Source organism: Oncorhynchus tshawytscha, unplaced genomic scaffold, assembly GCF_018296145.1.
Source record: "Oncorhynchus tshawytscha isolate Ot180627B unplaced genomic scaffold, Otsh_v2.0 Un_contig_3045_pilon_pilon, whole genome shotgun sequence".
Lineage (NCBI taxonomy): Eukaryota > Metazoa > Chordata > Actinopteri > Salmoniformes > Salmonidae > Oncorhynchus > Oncorhynchus tshawytscha.
This window is the reverse complement of record NW_024608338.1, coordinates 37,067-52,500: the sequence shown is the minus strand read 5'-3', so window position 1 is coordinate 52,500 and position 15,434 is coordinate 37,067. Positions and strand designations below refer to the sequence as shown.

General features: G+C 46.2%; 1 long non-coding RNA gene across 1 annotated transcript; it reads right to left on the bottom strand.

Moving 5' to 3' along the window:
- Positions 1–1,086: 1,086 nt before the first annotated feature.
- On the bottom strand, positions 1,087–13,769 carry LOC121843463. The gene is made up of 3 exons (XR_006081575.1): positions 13,639–13,769; positions 3,634–3,710; positions 1,087–1,144 (listed from the first exon to the last, which is right to left on the bottom strand). It is a non-coding gene; the product is annotated as an uncharacterized LOC121843463 (long non-coding RNA).
- Positions 13,770–15,434: the final 1,665 nt, after the last annotated feature.

Sequence of the window (15,434 nt, the reverse complement as noted above, 5' to 3'; positions counted from 1 at the left end):
ATAGATATTCAGACGGATGCAGTAGACATGACAGCGTCCGTGTTACACGTTAATTGAGTTGGGGGCATGTTAAACGTTAACAAGTTAAACAACATGAATGGAACTGGCAAATGGCGTCACCACGGTAACACATAGTGGTGTTCAATCTGAAGACCTCCTAGTTTCTACTGACTGAGGTTTGATCTGAAGACCTCCTAGTCTCTACTGACTGAGGTTTGATCTGAAGACCTCCTAGTCTCTACTGACTGAGGTTTGATCTGAAGACATCCTGGTCTCTACTGACTGAGGTTTGATCTGAAGACCTCCTAGTCTCTACTGTCTGAGGTTTGATCTGAAGACCTCCTAGTCTCTACTGACTGAGGTTTGATCTGAAGACCTCCTAGTCTCTACTGACTGAGGTTTGATCTGAAGACCTCCTAGTCTCTACTGACTGAGGTTTGATCTGAAGATCTCCTAGTCTCTACTGACTGAGGTTTGATCTGAAGACCTCCTAGTCTCTACTGACTGAGGTTTGATCTGAAGACCTCCTAGTTTCTACTGACTGAGGTTTGATCTGAAGATCTCCAAGTCTCTACTGACTGAGGTTTGATCTGAATACCTCCTTGTCTCTATCTGTAGATGGATGTAAAGACAACATTAATGTTTTTCTAGAGGATTCTAGAAGATCTCTAACCCATTCCAGATATATATACAGATACACTGTCTTTGACCCCAAGTCTCATGAGCTAAACATAAAAAAAATTGTGCAAAATGTTGAAATGGAACATTTAGCTTAAGAGACTACGGCTGTGTTGACACAAGAAGCCCAATTCTGATATTTTGCCTATATATTGGCAAAAGATTCTGATCTGATTGATCAAAGACCAATTAGTGGCAAAAGATCAGAATTGGGGCTGCCTGTGTAAACACAGCCATGGTATTCCATGTATGCTGCTTACCCTGGTGCTGAAGGCTCCGAAGGGGCTGTCTGATTGGTTGTGGCTGTTCTGGGTGTCTCCATGAACCAGCGATATGTTGAAGCCATGGCCACACGAGCCAGGTGTGAAGTGGAGCTGTTCTGACCGGTAGATCCTGTGGGATCCACTGGGGGGGATCCGTTGACGGCTCCAAAACGTAGGATCTGTTTTCTAGTGAGATGAAGCCACTGGGAATACAAGAGTGATATTGATGAATCGATCAATCGATCATCAATCAATGAAGTAGAAGAACATTTCTTAAATGTCTGTCATGATGTTTTTTTCTACAGAATGTTGGACAATGGATCTCTTATTTTTATTTTAACCTTTATTTGACTTGGCAAGTCAGTTAAGAACAAATTCTTATTTTCTATGACAGTGGGTTAACTGCCTTGTTCAGGGACAGAATGACAGAGTTGTACCTTGTCAGCTCAGGGATTTGATCTAACAACCCTTCAGGTTGATAGTCCAACGCACTAACCACTAGGCTACGCTGCCGCCCCAATTGAGGTGCTTTGTGGGTAAACATTACTTTTACCTCGTCGATAAAGTCTCACTGTGGGAACAAATCAAGAGGCAGACATTTGGCTTAATAAGAAATATAGTAATATCCTCCCCGGTGGTTTCTCATTCTCCGTCTGTCCGTGATGAAAGTCTCTTATTTCTCACCGTCAACTTTTCTCACACTAATAAAAACAGCCCTGGTGATTTAAAGTGACGTCTTCGTCCACTGAAACTGGGCCAAAACTCTGAGTTTTTATCAACCTCTTGACAACATTCATAACCACATAAACTTAACATTAAAAAACACTCCCAAAGCCAGACTATAGCTGCCAACTAAAAACCCAGAAACAATTTGTCTTGGCCGTCGCGCCAGGCAGCATAGCACTCGTCAAACTAAGCCCTCTGCATCTGTCTATGCAGAAACAGGTTGTAGAGGGGCAGAAACAGGTTGTAGAGGGGCAGAAACAGGTTGTAGAGGGGCAGAAAAATGAGCGGCCTGTAAAACAGGGCCTTGCATCACAAACGGCACCCTATTCCCTATATAGTGCACTACTCTTAACAAGAACTCTATGGGGCTCTGGTTAAAAGTAGTGCACTACATAGGGAATAGGGTACCAATTGGGAATGCACCAAGGGCTTAACAATTACCCCTATCACTCCTTAGAGGAGGAAAACTGTTGGCACGTTTTGGGAACGACATTCCTGATGATGTCCAGAAAAATGAGCAGACTCGTTACTCCTACTTGATATGTGTGAAACGCTGAACGGTTCTTTTTTTTCCAGCTTTGCATGACTTTACTGTGTTAAAGACTTCTATTACTCTGACTGTAGATCGTTGTCTTGGATCAATTAACACAGGGATATATTTCCATTTCCATTCATCACTGATACCCTGACTACACCGTTAAAGACTTGTATTACTCTGACTGTAGATCGTTGTCTTGGATCAATTAAAACAGGGATATATTTCCATTTCCATTCATCACTGATACCCTGACTACACCGTTAAAGACTTGTATTACTCTGACTGTAGATCGTTGTCTTGGATCAATTAACACAGGGATACATTTCCATTTCCATTCATCACTGATACCCTGACTACACCGTTAAAGACTTGTATTACTCTGACTGTAGATCGTTGTCTTGGATCAATTAACACAGGGATACATTTCCATTTCCATTCATCACTGATACCCTGACTACACCGTTAAAGACTTGTATTACTCTGACTGTAGATCGTTGTCTTGGATCAATTAACACAGGGATACATTTCCATTTCCATTCATCACTGATACCCCGACTACAGCGCTTCTGTCGCGTGCGCCAGTGTTACAAAATACATTTAGAAATCTGTTTTTCAATTATTGCAGCCACACTGCCACACTGCTCGCGCGCGTCAACGAGCGTCTGCGATGCCAAGGGCTAAAATAGAAGTCCTTTCTATTTCTGACGCGGATCACGCTGCAAGTCCTGCCTCTCCCATCTTCTCATTGGTTTATAGAAGCAGGTACCCACGTGCCATCTCCTCATTGGTTATAACCACGTGGGTGACTGAAAGACGAACTGTTTTGCCGAATTTCGTGGTAATACTAAGAAAGTGTAGATGCCAATCACCATATAAGTTCAAAGATGAAAAAGCCTAGAAGGAGAGATGACTAGAAATGATTCGGTTGACCGTTTTATGTGTTGATTAATTGGCGGAGTAGAGGACCTTGTGCATTTCAAGTAAAATAACAAGTCAATGTTTAACGTTGTATCCCAGGACAAATTAGCTAGCAACAGCAAGGTAGCTAAATAAGACAAATTAGCGAGCAAGTGCAAGCTAGCTAAATAAGACAAATTAGCTAGCAAGTGCAAGCTAGCTAAATTGCCATAACGTTAAATGTCTCGGGGGACAAAATATATTTATGCATGATGGCGCACGATGGCGCACGATGGCGCACGATGGCGCACGATGGCGCACGATGGCGCACGATGGCGCACGATGGCGCACGATGGCGCACGATGGCGCACGATGGCGCACGATGGCGCACGATGGCGCACGATGGCGCACGATGGCGCACGATGGCGCACGCCGCCGGTTTGGGTTTCGTGTAAGGTGTGTTTATATGGTAACTGTTAATCTTTAGTTTCAGAGAGAAACAGAAGAATACACACACACACACACACTCACCTGAGACCTGAGCAGGTACTGAGGCTGACGTCAGAATAGATGTGTCCCTGCACCATTCCGTGGTAATAGCAGTTCGTCTGAGAAGAGAGTTTAACATACTGTTAGGACAAGGCCAGACTGTCAGGGTAAGTAGGAGGGGCAGGAAGGTAGGACAGAGAGTTTAACATACTGTTAGGACGAGGCCAGACTGTCAGGGTAGGTAGGAGGGGCAGGAAGGTAGGACAGAGAGTTTAACATACTGTTAGGACCAGGCCAGACTGTCAGGGTAGGTAGGAGGGGCAGGAAGGTAGGACAGAGAGTTTAACATACTGTTAGGACCAGGCCAGACTGTCAGGGTAGGTAGGAGGGGCAGGAAGGTAGGACAGAGAGTTTAACATACTGTTAGGACAAGGCCAGACTGTCAGGGTAGGTAGGAGGGGCAGGAAGGTAGGACAGAGAGTTTAACATACTGTTTTTTTAATTTATTTTTTATTTAACCAGGTAGGCTAGTTGAGAACACCTTTATTTAACCAGGTCGGCTAGTTGAGAACACCTTTATTTAACCAGGTAGGCTAGTTGAGAACACCTTTATTTAATTAACCAGGTAGGCTAGTTGAGAACACCTTTATTTAACCAGGTAGGCTAGTTGAGAACACCTTTATTTAACCAGGTAGGCTAGTTGAGAACACCTTTATTTAACCAGGTAGGCTAGTTGAGAACACCTTTATTTAACCAGGTAGGCTAGTTGAGAACACCTTTATTTAACCAGGTAGGCTAGTTGAGAACACCTTTATTTAACCAGGTAGGCCAGTTGGGAACACCTTTATTTAACCAGGTAGGCCAGTTGAGAACACCTTTATTTAACCAGGTAGGCTAGTTGAGAACACCTTTATTTAACCGGGTAGGCTAGTTGAGAACACCTTTATTTAACCAGGTAGGCTAGTTGAGAACAAGTTCTCATTTACAACTGCAACCTGTCCCAGATAAAGCATAGCAGTGTGAACAGACAACACAGAGTTACACATGGAGTAAACAATTAACAAGTCAATAACACAGTAGAAAACAAAGGGGGGAGTCTATATACATTGTGTGCAAAAGGCATGAGGAGGTAGACGAATAGTTACAATTTAGCAGATTAACACTGGAGTGATAAATGATCAGATGGTCATGTGCAGGTAGAGATACTGGTGTGCAAAAGAGCAGAAAAGTAAATAAATAAAAACAGTATGGGGATGAGGTAGGTAAATTGGGTGGGCTATTTACCGATGGACTATGTACAGCTGCAGCGATCGGTTAGCTGCTCAGAAAGCAGATGTTTAAAGTTGGCGAGGGAGATAAAAGTCTCCAACTTCAACGATTTTTGCAATTCGTTCCAGTCACAGGCAGCAGAGAACTGGAACGAAAGGTGGCCAAATGAGGTGTTGGCTTTAGGGATGATCAGTGAGATACACCTGCTGGAGCGCGTGCTACGGTTGGGTGTTGCTATTGTGACCAGTGAACTGAGATAAGACGGAGCTTTACCTAGCATGGACTTGTAGATGACCTGGAACTAGTAGTTCTGGCGACGAATATGTAGCGAGGGCCAGCCGACTAGAGCATACAGGTCGCAGTGGTGGGTGGTATAAAGTGCTTTAGTAACAAAACGGATGGCACTATGATAAACTGCATCCAGTTTGCAGAGTAGAGTATTGGAAGCTATTTTGAAGATGACACCGCCGAAGTCGAGGATCGGTAGGATAGTCAGTTTTACTAGGGTAAGTTTGGCGGCGTGAGTGAAGGAGGCTTTGTTGCGAAATAGAAAGCCGACTCTAGATTTGATTTTGGATTGGAGATGTTTGATATGAGTCTGGAAGGAGAGTTTACAGTCTAGCCAGACACCTAGGTACTTATAGATGTCCACATATTCTAGGTCGGAACCATCCAGAGGGGTGATGCTAGTCGGGCGTGCTGGTGCAGGCAGCGATTGGTTGATTTTGGTTGTTCAGCGTCTGATCAGTTTTCTCAGACCCGCCGTGTAACTATTGGTCCTTTACCGTGGAACTATGAAGTTCCAGTAGACCAGACCTTAGTCCTCTCTCCAAAGCTTCTACTCTGCCTTCTAGAATGTTCCAGAAGACCAGACCTTAGTCCTCTCTCCAAAGCTTCTACTCTGCTTTCTAGGATGTTCCAGTAGACCAGACCTTAGTCCTCTCTCCAAAACTTCTACTCTGCTTTCTAGGATGTTCCAGAAGACCAGACCTTAGTCCTCTCTCCAAAGCTTCTACTCTGCTTTCTAGGATGTTCCAGTAGACCAGACCTTAGTCCTCTCTCCAAAACTTCTACTCTGCTTTCTAGGATGTTCCAGAAGACCAGAACTCTTAACTTAGTCCTCTCTCCAAAACTTCTACTCTGCTTTCTAGGATGTTTTCCAGAAGACCAGACCTTAGTCCTCTCTCCAAAACTTCTACTCTGCTTTCTGTCTTCCATGAACATCTACAATTATTTCCCTGCACACAATTGCCCTTTCCTGTCATCCGTACTTCAGCCTGAAGTATTCTGACGTGTATATCGACGTCTAAGTGTTGGCCCAGTCCTCAACTACACGCTAGTCCATACAGAGTCCTGCCGGACACATCTTGGCCCCCGAAACGGTACCCTATTCCCTATTTAGTGCACTAATTTTGACCAGTCCCTTATGAACCCTGGTCAAAAGTAGTGCACTAATTTTGACCAGTCCCTTATGAACCCTGGTCAAAAGTAGTGCACTAATTTTGACCAGTCCCTTATGAACCCTGGTCAAAAGTAGTGCACTAATTTTGACCAGTCCCTTATGAACCCTGGTCAAAGTAGTGCACTAATTTTGACCAGTCTCTTATGAACCCTGGTCAAAAGTAGTGCACTAAATACAGAATAGGGTTCCGTTTGGGACATAAACACACCCTCTCCAGGTGTATATAAAAGAAGAAGAGCCATTACATTCGATAAAGCTACAGCGTGTAGCAGAGGGAAGCAGGGTCAGATCTAGTACAGAACAGAACCCTGCATTAATACCATGACCTCATGTTCCATTGATGATGTCAGAGCTGTGATGGATTAGACTGGATAGACTGTTTCTAGGCGTTCTGCTTCCCGGTCTGGTCTTTACCACTCAGGGGTCAGAGATGGATGATAATTTGACACCTGACCTGCTTTAAATTGAAACTACAGATGTAATTTGACACCTGACCTGCTTTAAATGAAACTACAGATGTAATTTGACACCTGACCTGCTTTAAATGGAAACTATACAGATGTAATTTGACACCTGACCTGCTTTAAATGGAAACTACAGATGTAATTTGACACCTGACCTGCTTTAAATGGAAACTACAGATGTAATTTGACACCTGACCTGCTTTAAATGGAAACTATACAGATGTAATTTGACACCTGACCTGCTTTAAATGGAAACTACAGATGTAATTTGACACCTGACCTGATTTAAATGGAAACTATACAGATGTAATTTGACACCTGACCTGCTTTAAATGGAAACTACAGATGTAATTTGACACCTGACCTGCTTTAAATGGAAACTATACAGATGTAATTTGACACCTGACTCTTCTTTGAAGGATTTTTAGGAAAAAAGATGTAATTTTGACAGTGTATTTAAATGGTTTAAAGTTTGTAATTTGACACCTGTCAGACTTGATTTTTGCCCATAAACTGTATCAACCCCTGACAATAATGTCCATGAATTATAATCCACGTAATAATTCACACTTCCTGTTGCTGTAAGATTATTTTCCCGATGTAGCAAACTGGCTCAAATTAAGATCCCAAAATGGAAAGGAGAGATTGGAATGGCCTGTTGTACACCTCTGTGAATGTATCAAACTGGGGAGATTGGACTTCCCTGTTGTACACCTCTGTGAATGTTGTAATCTCTGTAATGTATCAAACTGGGGAGATTGGACTGTGTTGTACACCTCTGTGAATGTATCAAACTGGGGAGATTGACTTCCCTGTTGTACACCTCTGTGAATGTTGTACACCTCTGTGAATGTTGTACACCTCTGTGAATGTACAATCTATCAAACTGGGGAGATTGGACTTCCCTGTTGAACACTTCTGTGAATGTTGTACACCTCTGTGAAGGTATCAAACTGGGGAGATTGGACTTCCCTGTTGTACACCTCTGTGAAGGTATCAAACTGGGGAGATTGGACTGCCCTGTTGTACACCTCTGTGAATGTATCAAACTGGGGAGATTGGACTGCCCTGTTGTACACCTCTGTGAATGTTGTACACCTCTGTGAAGGTATCAAACTGGGGAGATTGGACTTCCCTGTTGTACACCTCTGTGAATGTTGTATACCTCTGTGAATGTATCAAACTGGGGAGATTGGACTGCCCTGTTGTACACCTCTGTGAATGTTGTATACCTCTGTGAATGTATCAAACTGGGGAGATTGGACTGCCCTGTTGTACACCTCTGTGAATGTTGTACACCTCTGTGAATGTTGTACACCTCTGTGAATGTTGTATACCTCTGTGAATGTATCAAACTGGGGAGATTGGACTTCCCTGTTGTACACCTCTGTGAATGTTGTACACCTCTGTGAATGTTGTACACCTCTGTGAATGTTGTATACCTCTGTGAATGTATCAAACTGGGGAGATTGGACTGCCCTGTTGTACACCTCTGTGAATGTTGTACACCTCTGTGAATGTATCAAACTGGGGAGATTGGACTTCCCTGTTGAACACCTCTGTGAATGTTGTACACCTCTGTGAATGTTGTACACCTCTGTGAATGTTGTACACCTCTGTGAATGTTGTATACCTCTGTGAATGTATCAAACTGGGGAGATTGGACTGCCCTGTTGAACACCTCTGTGAATGTTGTACACCTCTGTGAATGTACAATCTATCAAACCTGTATTTTGTTCATAATTACCATGTGTTTATTCTTACACTTTTTGTATGGATACAATATGTTTTGAACTCTTGTATTTTAACAATCTGTCATGAAGGACGAGGCTCTCCCTTCCTGTGTCTGGTACGTCCTCTGAGTGAGGAACAATGCCTGGAAAGTCTTCCATTACAGAGAGCTATAAAACAGACAAATGAAAGGGGAAGGACGGAGAAGTGAAGAGGCTATCACTCATCCCTCCCTCCCTCCCTCCCTCCCTCCCTCCCTCCCTCCCTCCCTCCCTCCCTCCCTCCCTCCCTCCCTCCCTCCCTCCCTCCCTCCCTCCCCTCCCTCGCTCCCTCCCTCCCCCTCCCTCCCTCATCCCTCCCTCCCTCACTCATCACTCCCTCCCTCCGTCTAATACCTTGCCTCTGACAGACGCTTAGCTGGCATAAAATACTGATACATGAAATGAGGGAATGAAGGGGCTCAGATTCCTCCCCCCCTAACTCCCTCCAGACAGGCCAATAAATTACCAATGGATCAGTCCGTCTTAGACTGATGGAAGACTGGAAGACTGGGCCAATCCAGTCTGAATCCCACACTCCCATGAAGGGACCCAGTCACTAGGGGACTGTAGAACCCTCCAGTCTGACACTCCCATGAAGGGACCCAGTCACTAGGGGACTGTAAAACCCTCCAGTCTGACACTCCCATGAAGGGACCCAGTCACTAGGGGACTGTAGAACCCTCCAGTCTGACACTCCCATCAAGGGACCCAGTCACTAGGGGACTGTAGAACCATCCAGTCTGAGTCCCACACTCCCATGAAGGGACCCAGTCACTAGGGGACTGTAGAACCCTCCAGTCTGACACTCCCATGAAGGGACCCAGTCACTAGGGGACTGTAAAACCCTCCAGTCTGACACTCCCATGAAGGGACCCAGTCACTAGGGGACCCAGTCACTAGGGGACTGTAAAACCCTCCAGTCTGACACTCCCATGAAGGGACCCAGTCACTAGGGGACTGTAGAACCCTCCAGTCTGACACTCCCATGAAGGGACCCAGTCACTAGGGGACTGTAGAACCATCCAGTCTGAGTCCCACACTCCCATGAAGGGACCCAGTCACTAGGGGACTGTAGAACCCTCCAGTCTGACACTCCCATGAAGGGACCCAGTCACTAGGGGACTGTAAAACCCTCCAGTCTGACACTCCCATGAAGGGACCCAGTCACTAGGGGACTGTAAAACCCTCCAGTCTGACACTCCCATGAAGGGACCCAGTCACTAGGGGACTGTAGAACCATCCAGTCTGAGTCCCACACTCCCATGAAGGGACCCAGTCACTAGGGGACTGTAGAACCCTCCAGTCTGACACTCCCATGAAGGGACCCAGTCACTAGGGGACTGTAAAACCCTCCAGTCTGACACTCCCATGAAGGGACCCAGTCACTAGGGGACCCAGTCACTAGGGGACTGTAAAACCCTCCAGTCTGACACTCCCATGAAGGGACCCAGTCACTAGGGGACTGTAGAACCCTCCAGTCTGACACTCCCATCAAGGGACCCAGTCACTAGGGGACTGTAGAACCATCCAGTCTGAGTCCCACACTCCCATGAAGGGACCCAGTCACTAGGGGACTGTGGAACCCTCCAGTCTGACACTCCCATGAAGGGACCCAGTCACTAGGGGACCCAGTCACTAGGGGATCCGGTCACTAGGGGATCCAGTCACTAGGGGATCCGGTCACTAGGGGATCCGGTCACTAGGAGATCCAGTCAGTAGGGGATCCAGTCAGTAGGGGATCCAGTCACTAGGGGACCCAGTCACGAGGGGATCCGGTCACTAGGGGTTTGAGTCACTAGGGGACCCGGTCACTAGGGGATCCAGTCACTAGGGGATCTGGTCACTAGGGGATCCTGTCACTAGGGGATCCAGTCACTAGGGGATCTGGTCACTAGGGGATCCAGTCACTAGGGGTTTGAGTCACTAGGGGACCCGGTCACTAGGGGATCCAGTCACTAGGGGATCTGGTCACTAGGGGATCCTGTCACTAGGGGATCCAGTCACTAGGGGTTTGAGTCACTAGGGGACCCGGTCACTAGGGGATCCAGTCACTAGGGGATCCGGTCACTAGGGGATCCTGTCACTAGGGGATCCAGTCACTAGGGGATCCGGTCACTAGGGGATCCGGTCACTAGGGGAACCGGTCACTGGGGGATCCGGTCACAAGGGGATCCGGTAACTAGAGGATCCTGTCAATAGGGGATCCTGTCAATAGGGGATCCTGTCAATAGGGGATCCGGTCACTAGGGGATCTGGTCACTAGGGGATCCGGTCACTAGGGAATCCGGTCACTAGGGGACCAAGTCACAAGGGGATCCAGTCAATAGGGGATCCAGTCACTATGCGATCCAGTCACTAGGGGATCCAGTCACTAGGGGATCCAGTCAATAAGGGATCCAGTCACTAGAGGATCCGGTCACTAGGGGACCCGGTCAAAAGGGGATCCGGTCACCAGGGGATCCGGTCACCAGGGGCCCCAGTCACCATGGGACCCAGTCACCAGAGGATCCAGTCACCAGGGGATCCAGTCACCAGGGGATCCAGTCACTAGGGGATCCAGTCAATAGGGGATCCGGTCACTAGGGGGGGAGGAGCTTTCGTTATGTCCCCTGCTGAGGGGGGGAGGAGCTTTCATTATGTCCCCTGCTGAGGGGAGGAGCTTTCGTTATGTCCCCTGCTGTGGGGAGGAGCTTTCATTATGTCCCCTGCTGAGGTAAGGGACTTTCGTTATGTCCCCTGCTGAGGGGAGGAGCTTTCGTGATGTCCCCTGCTGAGGGGAGGAGCTTTCATTATGTCCCCTGCTAATAGTAGGGGGATTGTTGGTCAAATCAAGCTGAGTTCACAGGAACCCCAAGCGTACCAGCCCTGTGTGTGTACTAGACCCGGTCCAGTCTGGTTCATCACAGCTCCCTTATTGTGCCTGTGTTGTGGAATGTCTGTGCTGAGTGGGTTTAAACCCAGCCAGAGTCAAGGATAGTCTGACCCAGTCCACAGCAGGATCAACTGAAACATGATGCTCTGTGTGGAACAAATTGTCCAGGTCAATGTGTGGGTTGAACATGTACTGCATGATAGAAGCAAGATGTTCATATTTTCATGAATGTTCCGTAAGGTTTAACCATTTGCCATGTATCAATTCCTACTTTCACAGTGATTCATCTTGTATATTTACAGTAACTTCTTCACTTTGGGAAACGTATAAAGGAACAATGGACTGGACACAGAAAGACCAAGCAAGCAGACCACATCTTCTTTGACAGACTGAACTGCAACTACCCACAATACACCTCTCCTCTCCACTGTCCCACCCCACCAGAGCAGCTTCAGCAGACAGACTGAACTGTGGGTACTAGCCACTACCCACAATACACCTCTCCTCTCCACTGTCCCACCACAGCAGCTTCAGCAGCTAGCCACTACCCACAATACACCTCTCCTCTCCACTGTCCCACCCCACCAGAGCAGCTTCAGCAGACAGACTGAACTGTGGGTACTAGCCACTACCCACAATACACCTCTCCTCTCCACTGTCCCACCACAGCAGCTTCAGCAGCTAGCCACTACCCACAATACACCTCTCCTCTCCACTGTCCCACCACAGCAGCTTCAGCAGACAGACTGAACTGTGGGTACTAGACTGAACTGATATTACAGGAGCGTCAACATTTCCTTCAGTCCGTTTTCCTCTAACCCTATTCCTGATAGGTTCAGGGGTTCAACAAGGGGTCTCTGATCTCCATAGAGAGAGGGAAGAACAACAGCATGGTAATAGGCATGAAGTATGCCTTGTTATTGTAGGGTAATAGGCATGAAGTATGTCTTGTTATTGTATGGTAATAGGCATGAATGAAGTATGTCTTGTTATTGTATGGTAATAGGAATGAAGTATGCCTTGTTCTTGCATGAAGTATGCCTTGTTATTGTATGGTAATAGGTATGAAGTATGCCTTGTTATTGTATGGTAATAGGTATGAAGTATGTTTTGTCGTTTTCCCGTTTGTCTGTTAGTTGCCAAGTGGTTCTATCAATCTAGGACATAGAGATGACTTAACCCTCATAGCCTGGTTCCTCTCTAGGTTTCTTCCTAGGTTCTGGTCTTTCTAGGGAGTTTTTCCTAGCCACCGTGCTTCTACACCTGCATTGCTTGCTGTTTGGGGTTTTAGGCTGGGTTTCTGTACAGCACTTTGATTTTTTATTTTTTTTATTTCACCTTTATTTAACCAGGTAGGCCAGTTGAGAACAAGTTCTCATTTGCAACTGCGACCTGGCCAAGATAAAGCATAGCAGTGTGAGCAGACAACACAGAGTTACACATGGAGTAAACAATTAACAAGTCAATAACACAGTAGAAAACAAAGGGGGGAGTCTATATACAATGTGTGCAAAAGGCATGAGGAGGTAGGCGAATAATTACAATTTTGCAGATTAACACTGGAGTGATAAATGATCAGATGGTCATGTACAGGTAGAGATATTGGTGTGCAAAAGAGTAGAAAAGTAAATAAATAAAAACAGTATGGGGATGAGGTAGGTGAAAATGGGTGGGCTATTTACCAATAGACTATGTACAGCTGCAGCGATCGGTTAGCTGCTCAGATAGCTGATGTTTGAAGTTGGTGAGGGAGATAAAAGTCTCCAACTTCAGTGATTTTTGCAATTCGTTCCAGTCACAGGCAGCAGAGCACTGGAACGAAAGGCGGCCAAATGAGGTGTTGGCTTTAGGGATGATCAGTGAGATACACCTGCTGGAGCGCGTGCTATATCAGCTGATGTAAGAAGGGCTTTATAAATAGATTTGATTTGATTTGACTTACCTCCAAATTGTGAGACTCCATTAGACTTAATACCGTACTGTGATGTTGTGAGACTCCATTAGACTTAATACCGTACTGTGATCTTGTGAGACTCCATTAGACTTAATACTGTACTGTGAGGTTGTGAGACTCCATTAGACCTAATATCATACCGAGAGGTTGTGAGACTCCATTAGACTTAATACCGTACCGTGAGGTTGTGAGACTCCATTAGACTTAATACCGTACTGTGAGGTTGTGAGACTCCATTAGACTTAATACCGTACCGTGAGGTTGTGAGAGCCGGTGACCGCGCTGCCGTCTTCCAGGTAGTGTGTTTCTGTGTAGTGACTGGCAAACAAACCACTAGAAATAAGACACAAAAAGAGCAAGAGTTAAAAGAAGGGAATCTCAAAGAGGACAGCTCAGCGTGAGGGACACATTTAGAGAGAGGGCTGGGAGGGGAGAGAGGAGAGCAGGCAGGGAGGGGAGAGAGAGGAGAGGGGCAGAGAGAGGGCTGGGAGGGGAGAGAGAGGAGAGAGGGCTGAGAGGGAGGAGAGGGCTGGGAGGGAGGAGAGGGCTGGGAGGGAGGAGAGAGGGATGGGAGGGGAGAGAGAGGAGAGAGGGCTGAGAGGGAGGACAGAGCTGAGAGGGAGGAGAGGGCTGGGAGGGAGGAGAGAGGAGTGAGTGCTGGGTGGGGAGAGAGAGAGGGAGGGACCAGCAGCAGGGGTAGATCCTGGAACTACTATGAGCTCACACAAACACTAGGAACCCTGATGAGTTGATTATTACAGCGTGGTGTGTGTGTGTGTGTGTGTGTGTGTGTGTGTGTGTGTGTGTGCGTGCGTGCTTGCGTGTGTGTGTGTGTGTGTGTGTGTGTGCGTGCGTGTGACCTCAGGACAGCCAGATGAGGAACACCCATCACAGAGAGCTTGAGAGTCTTCCTGACCTCACTGCTAGGACTGTTAGAGTTGCTTCTAGAGTCTGGCCTTGTCAGGGACATGATGTTTCCTGGACCCTGCTTTCATAACCCACAAAACAAACCACAGAACTGGCAGTGATCCCCCGGATCAAAGCCAGGCTGGAAAGAGCAGAAAAGTCCAATGGAATCATGTTGTTTTAATTAGTTCCAACGCTCTGACTCAGACAGAAACTCAACGTCATAAGAATAACAAGATATCAATTAAAATGTAATGAATATGTAAACCATCACCCAACCATTCACACAGACATACACCAGCTTCCCTGACCCAGTGGGTCACCTGATCATCTATAGGAAGGAGGGCAAACAGGCTCCGTCTATGAGAACACAAGCAGAGAAAGCAGATCGATGGCACTCAGACTGCGGACGGTGATTTGATTTTTTTAATCAATTTGAAACACGAAGCAATGATGCATGTTTTCAAAGACCGAATGCACACACACACTCACACACACACACACACGCACGCACACACACACACACGGCCTATGCCGCTCTGTACCATCACTCATTCATATATCTTTATGTACATATTCTTTATCCCCTTACACTTGTGTCTATAAGGTAGTAGTTTTGGAATTGTTAGTTAGATTACTTGTTGGTTATTACTGCGTTGTCGGAACTAGAAGCACAAGCATTTCGCTACACTCGCATTAACATCTGCTAACCATGTGTATGTGACAAATAAAATTTGATTTGACACACACACACACACACACACACACACACACACACACACACACACACACACACACACACACACACACACACTAGTTAACATTGAACTGGTTAACATAGAACTAGTTAACATGTCCCTGGCAGATAGCAGATATAGACAGTGCTGACAGGAGAATGGGGACAATCAGGAATCACATGGAGATCTCAAACTGAGTCATGACTTTACAACCTTCTTCACATGGAGATCTCAAACTGAGTCATGACTTTACAACCTTCTTCACATGGAGATCTCAAACTGAGTCATGACTTTACAACCTTCTTCACATGGAGATCTCAAACTGAGTCATGACTTTACAACCTTCTTCACATGGAGATCTCAAACTGAGTCATGACTTTACAACCTTCTTCACATGGAGATCTCAA